Source organism: Malania oleifera, chromosome 12 (assembly GCF_029873635.1).
Source record: "Malania oleifera isolate guangnan ecotype guangnan chromosome 12, ASM2987363v1, whole genome shotgun sequence".
In the NCBI taxonomy this organism is placed as follows: Eukaryota; Viridiplantae; Streptophyta; class Magnoliopsida; order Santalales; family Ximeniaceae; genus Malania; species Malania oleifera.
In genome coordinates, this window is record NC_080428.1 from 45981853 (window position 1) to 45988707 (window position 6855).

Below are 6855 nucleotides of genomic sequence, written 5' to 3' on the forward strand. Positions count from 1 at the left end.
CTAGGTAATGAATAGATTAGTAGCACTACGGGCCCACGTATAGGGTCGGGGCATTGTAGGATTTCCCCAAGTGCACGCTTCGTGGACGTAGGCAACCTTGCAAAATCACATAAAATCTCTCGCATACATTTTTCTGTGAATGTTCTTTATGTGATTTATTTTATTGATCGGAAGATTAAAATTGTTGAGCATTAACAACTTGCATCAGAGCATGGTTTTGATTGGGTGTAGATATGATAGATCAGATCAGATTGAAAGAATTTTTTTTTTTTTTTTTGGATCTAAAGTTTTAATAAAAATTGTATTCCTCCTAGTTATTTTATTAAGATGTTTATTCTTCACTAATTAATTTTTTGATCCTACAACATCCACTACTATTTCATTCTTAATATCCCATAAACCAAATGAAACTTTATGGCTACAGAATTGCAAAAAGATCATGTTTATTTTTCAAATTTATTTTTTAGTTTGTGATTATGTTACATGGTTCTTCTAATTTTTAATTAACATTTATAGATGCATAAAAAATAAAAATTTTAATTTAAAGATTCTTTTTTATCTCCAAAATTTTAATGCTAAATTCTAATAATTTTGAATTAAAATAACGTAAAATTATAAGAATCCCACACAAATTTTTGCACGATTAAGTAAAATATAAGAATATTTATTATAATGAAGCACACAACTTAATATACATATTTATTGATCTCTTAAACCGTTTAATAAATGAGAAAGTTGACTATAAATTAATTGCATGCTCTATTTAAAACTTTTCTTGAATTTGTAAATTCAGTTTAATTTTATTTTTTTTATAAATAATTATATTTCATTAATAATGAAGCCATTAGCTAGCAATGTAATAAAAAATATATTTTTCAGTAGCTTATTAAAAATTAATTATTTGAAATTGAATTGAATAATTGCTTTCTTAACTAGACCGAGAGATTGCAGCAAATTATTTAAGGGATTGTTTAGTATCATTGTAAAAATAAATAGAGAAATGAAAACAACAAATTTGAAGTAGGAACTAAAAATTAGAAATCAGTAACTTATTTGATTAAAATTTTAAAAACTAATTCAAATTAAAAAAGTAATTAAAAATGCTTATTTTCATATTTAAATAAATTAATATTGTTAACTTTGGTGTATTTCCAAGAGGAGGGTGAATTGGAATTTTAAAACTTATTTTTAGATTAAACCAAATGTTAGCAGAATATCACAACCTATGGTCTTTCTATGCAATCCCAAATGCACAGATAATTATAATATGCGAAAATTTAAATCATGTGCATCATTCACACTATAACATATTGTTGGCCTTATAAGGCTTAATATCATATTTTGATGCTAACAAACAAGTAGAACTTAATATATTTGGTTAAGTGTTGTTATTTTCAGGACAAGTCTTTGACTTAATGAAGAATGTAACGTTAAAGAGTTCATGAGAGCTTGTACCTCAGATAAGGATGATTATATCAAGTTTGAAGCATGGGCTTAAAGATAAAGCCTGAAAATCATGAGAGCTTGAGGTAAAGAAGATAAAAGCTCAAAGCTTATAATGAAAGCTCAAAGAAGTCTAGAAGATCAGAGATCAGCAAAGAAGACAAAGAGAACTCAAAGTAATGAAAAGTCAAATGGGTCTTTAGGACAAGTCTTTGTAAGTACTTCAAGTCAATTCAAATATGAATTTTTTCATTTTGAAGCTCATTAGGCAAAAAGACTTAGCAACCTTAGTATAAGACTTGGAACATGTTTTTCAAAGTTAAACAAGTTGATATTCCAAGATTAATTAAGCAAAGAAGAGAGAACTCAAAAATATGTTGAAATGAGTAAAATCTAGTTAATAGACGACTGTCTGTCTAAGAAGAGACGACTGGCAAATTTAGAGGATTTTAACTGAAGTCAGAAGCCTGACAAATGGCGGTCAAGGTTTTGACAGACGACTGCCAGTGACCAGTGAGACGCCTGTGTGTGTTTTACCAGACGACTACCACTTCTTTAAGATTTTTTTTTTTAAAACTAAGTTATTAAGTGACAAACGACTGCCCACTTGGGGACAGACGACTACCACCCTACTGAGTTGTTTTAAAACTAAATTATTTTAGTGATAGACGACTGCCAACATAAGGACAGCTGACTGCCACCCTTCTGTCTGGAAAAATATGAACGTTATACATGGATAGATGACTGCCAAGACTTCACAGTCTTCTTGCTCACGGTTGAATTTAAAATTTCTCAACGGGAAAAATTTTAAAATTCAAATTACTTAAGGCCTAAATTATTTTAAAACTTGGACCCTACTCCAAGTAAACTTGGGGAACAAGAAATAAACTTTTCTAACCCAAGATGCATTGATTTGAAACATCAAGACAACACGAGCATTAAGAATTCCATTCTGCTGTCATACTCTCTCAAAGTGTTCTAAAATTCTGAAAGTGCTTCCTTGCTCACATCCTTGCACGAATTATACAGAAGTCTTGCTAATCATCTCACTAATATTGTGCTTCAATTACTACTTCTTTCAATGTACTGAAATATAATTACGGTGATATAAATTCTAGAGCTTCAATTTTGAATTTCATATTCTGAATTTATATTGAAGTATAGTAGTTGTTCTGAAGTTGTTGTACTAACCAGCTTTTGAGGATCAAATCTCTTTGTACACATCTGTTGACCTTATTGGTCACACCTAGTTTTGATTATGACAAGTACTCTTGGTACTGATATTTGTACTAAGAATTGCATGCAAGTTCACCTTATGCGCACTTAGGACTGAAAGTCATATCATGATGGCGTGAGGTGTTCATGTCAAAAAATGAAGATGTATGTATTCTATTTTGTATTCATTTAATTATTTCTTCATTTTGAGATGTAATTTATTATGGACTGTGCGCGTGTATGACTTGTAATGATCTGCATCATGCATGATAGGTAGGTATGCTCAAAACGACCATAGTTGGTCTTTAGGGGCTTACACAGACCCTAGGTCACTAAACAAATGCACAAAGGTCCCCATTATCATCTTCATATCAGGGGAATCACAACTGGATAAAACATGGACTTAAATTGAATAGGTTAAGTGGGTTCGGACGATCGAACCTATGCCGTGTAAAGCGGCTCAGGCGATAGAACAAAGTCAACATATTGACTTAGCTTCGGGTGATCGAACCTCTTTTGAACGTATCTTCATTGCGCACCCAAATGCTTTTTAGAGCACTTTTCAACTACTCAGGCGACCGTCTGTTTACGTTCAAATAGAGGCTCGAGTGACCGAACTACCTAGTTCGGTTAACCAAACTATGCTTCAGGCACCCGAACCTTAGACATTTGGCTACTGACTTTGTTTCAGCCAACTGAACCTCAACTCGGGCACTAAAACTTCTTAAAATTGATTTCTTGACTGTGTCTGTTCCAGCACCCGAACCTTAGGCTGAGCACCCGAACCTCGCGGGTTAAAATAATTTCTACTTGATTTTTTAATAGGGTAAACTAGGTTAATTTTCTTAATGGTCTTTTAGAAAATTCTAATAATACCCATTGTGTTCCTAACGGTCAAAAAATCTTCCTTGCCTATATATACTAGTTCATTTGTCTTAATTAGTAAGGGATTAGCAAACTTGATTAGGGCAAAAATTCTCTTATCTTTCAAAACCCTAAAAACCCTATATTAGCCAAATATTCTTTCAAGCACTCACATATTTCTCACTCGTGACTTCTCTAAGCATTGTGAGTATTTCAAGGTTATTGTGCTTAACATACGTTGCTAGAACTCTCACTTGGATTATTTGCTTGATTGATTTTCTTTGAGAGTTTAGCATTAAAGTTCTTTCACGGATTTCATTTGATAAATCTAGTGTGGAAAAACTTTAAGGGTTTTGGTTCTTGCATATTTGTTGCAAGTTACCTAAACCTAGATTTTGTGTGCAAAAATCCTTTACAAAAGCTAGTCTTTCAAACAACTCCATTGTGCTTTGTACATTGAAATATCTTGTTAAGTTTGTTTGATTTATCTTACTTATCATATTTGAAACCCTGAACTGATTCTGTGATATTCAAATAGTGTGTTTCAAATCATGCTTAGATATACACTCTTGATCTGGACTGAAAATGTATATATATGATTGAGTGTTTAGCACACATTAGAGCATTGAGCATATTTACATATCATTCGTGCTTGCATTATTGACTGAGCTATATTTGTGCACACATCTGCTTGTGTTGAAGTGCATTTATGTGTACAAAAAAATTTATACACATTGGTTGTATTCCAGGCACGGGCCTGAAGAAGGAGACTAGCCCTGTGGAATAGTCCTGGATTAGCTTAGACTCGGTTAGGAAAGCTAGGTGCGCCATCCTGTTAAGGCGTGTCGGTTGAGGTCAGTCCCTTGAATTGACCTAGTTTTTATAGGTGCCGCTGCACCCGTTTAAGTGAGCATTATAGTGGTAATCCTTGTGCCAGTGTGGCCAAGGCGGGGAAGTAGGCACTGTTGGCCGAACCTCGAAAACATATCGTGCGTATTCTTTACATTTTCGTAATTTACATTTACTGCACGTGTATGTTTGTTTGACGGTTGCATAGACTGACCCTAGGCTAAATTACATTATAGTTTAAATCTGGTAACCGAGGCAACAAATTTTTAAATACCCAATTCACCCCCACCCCCCCTTCTTGGGGTTGCACCATAACTATCAATTGGTATCAGAGCCTCGTCACTTAGACTTAGATGTTATTGTAGAAAAAGATCATGATGGCTCACGTTAGTGCATCCCCTTCCTATGAGGGAAGATTAGTCACACACCCACCTGTATTCTGTGGTATTGATTATGCTATATGGAAATTTTGAATGATTGTGTATTTAAAAGCTCTAAATTGGAAATTTTGGAAAGTCATTGATCAGGGTGATTGTGTGCCTATGAAGTTTATTGGGTGTACTAATGTTCTTAAATCTGAGTTTGAAATGAATGATCATGATAGGGACTTAGTATAGGTAAACTTTGATGCCATGAATACCTTACTGCATGCTTTAGATTCTAACATTTTATGTGAGGTTATGGCTTGTGGTAGTGCTAAGCAGATTTGGGACGAACTTGAGTGGAGATATGGTGCGTCCATGCAAAAGGGAGTCATCTCTTTATGCGACTCAGGCTCCACTGATCTTAAGAAAGGTAACCAGTGTTATGTAGCTTTAACCAATGATGAGGTTATTTCAGTTCCCTCTTTTTTAGTAAACAAATTTGAAAATGATTCATATGCTGATTTGAATGATATGTCTGATTGTGAATCATATGATAGTAGTGATAGTGAGAGCATGCCTACTTATGAGGAATTGCAAATTGAATATCTCAAGACTCATAAGTTACTTGTTAAATGTAACAAGAAATATTATGCTTTGGAAAACAAGTATGAAGCATGCATGAAAGAATGTGACTCTAAAGTTCTTGTTGAAAGAGAAAATATTTTGAAAATTAATAGCCTAGAAAGCAAGAATGAATCATTAGAAAATGAGTTAACTATTTTGAAATCTAAAATTTCTAATGATGATAGTAAAAATTATTTGATTGTAGATCTTGAAAGAAAGCAAACATTATGTCTAAAGAACTCTTGAAACTTCAAAATGTTTGCAAAAATTTGGAAAACTCAAAAATTCAAGACCTAGAAAAGAAAATAGAAGACCAATCTAAGATCATCTATACGTTCACTAGAGGCAAGGAGAACTTTGATAAACTGTTAGGTGCACAAAAGATGACCTTAGACAAAGAAGGTATAGGTTATAATGGGATTGAAAATAAGAAGAGAAAGAACCTATACATGGGAACTTTGTAAAAGAATCGAAACACTATGCCAGTACCTCCTTTAGTCCATACACTCACACCACATGCATCTTATGTAAAAAGAAAAGGCACACAAAATTTGATTGCCTGTTTAAAAGAAAAGGTGTGAAACCTAAGCAAGTATGGAAAGCCAAAGAATCATCAACTCCTAACCCATCAAAGACAAAAGGAAGAAAAATGGTATGGGTGATTAAAAGAGAAAAGGAAGGACCTACTTAAACAGGAATTACATGATCACATGACTGTTCCTTAGCAGTTAGGATTAGTTGTAGGGTGCAGCTTTCTCTAAAAGGTTAGGCAGTGGCCTGAGGCTTGTTAATCTTGTCCAAATCTTACCTTTTAGCTAATTCATTGTCCTAACCCCTACAGACAATCCATAGGGTCTCTTGCTTTAAAATCAGATCAAATAACAAATGGACATTGGTTGGCCGACTGAACCATTAAGTGCATTTGTACTTCGGTCGACTGAACCAAAAGGTTTACCATACTTCAGGCGGCTGAATTGTCATGTTCAAATCATCTTGAGTTGCTGAACAATCTTCAGCTCCCCGAATATATTTTCGGGCTGCCGAACAATCTTCGGGTCCCCGAATATATTTTCGGGCTACCGAACTGAGACCATTAGGCGACTGATTGACTTAGTTCAAAAACTATTTGGACGGCCGACCCTCGAAAATAAAAAATTGGCGCTTGAAATTCAGCCAACCGAATGTATCTTCAGGCTACCGAACAGACTTAGAGACCTCTCGTAATTGAGGCTGTTCGGGCGATTGAACCAAGGCTCAAGCGCCCAAACTGCGATGATATATATGGTTTTTCGCGAAATTTCAGTTCATTTCTTCCATTCTCTTAAGAGCCTCCTCTGTCTTTTCTCTCTCACATCCTTCCCTAGCCCTAAGACAAACTTATTCCCAATGCCAGAGAGGAGAGACGTGTTGCCGCAGGTGTTCCCTTAGATCAATGGTTTCCCACACCCAATCGGCGAATCAAATATAAGAAGGTGTTCTGTTTGAAGGATCCCAT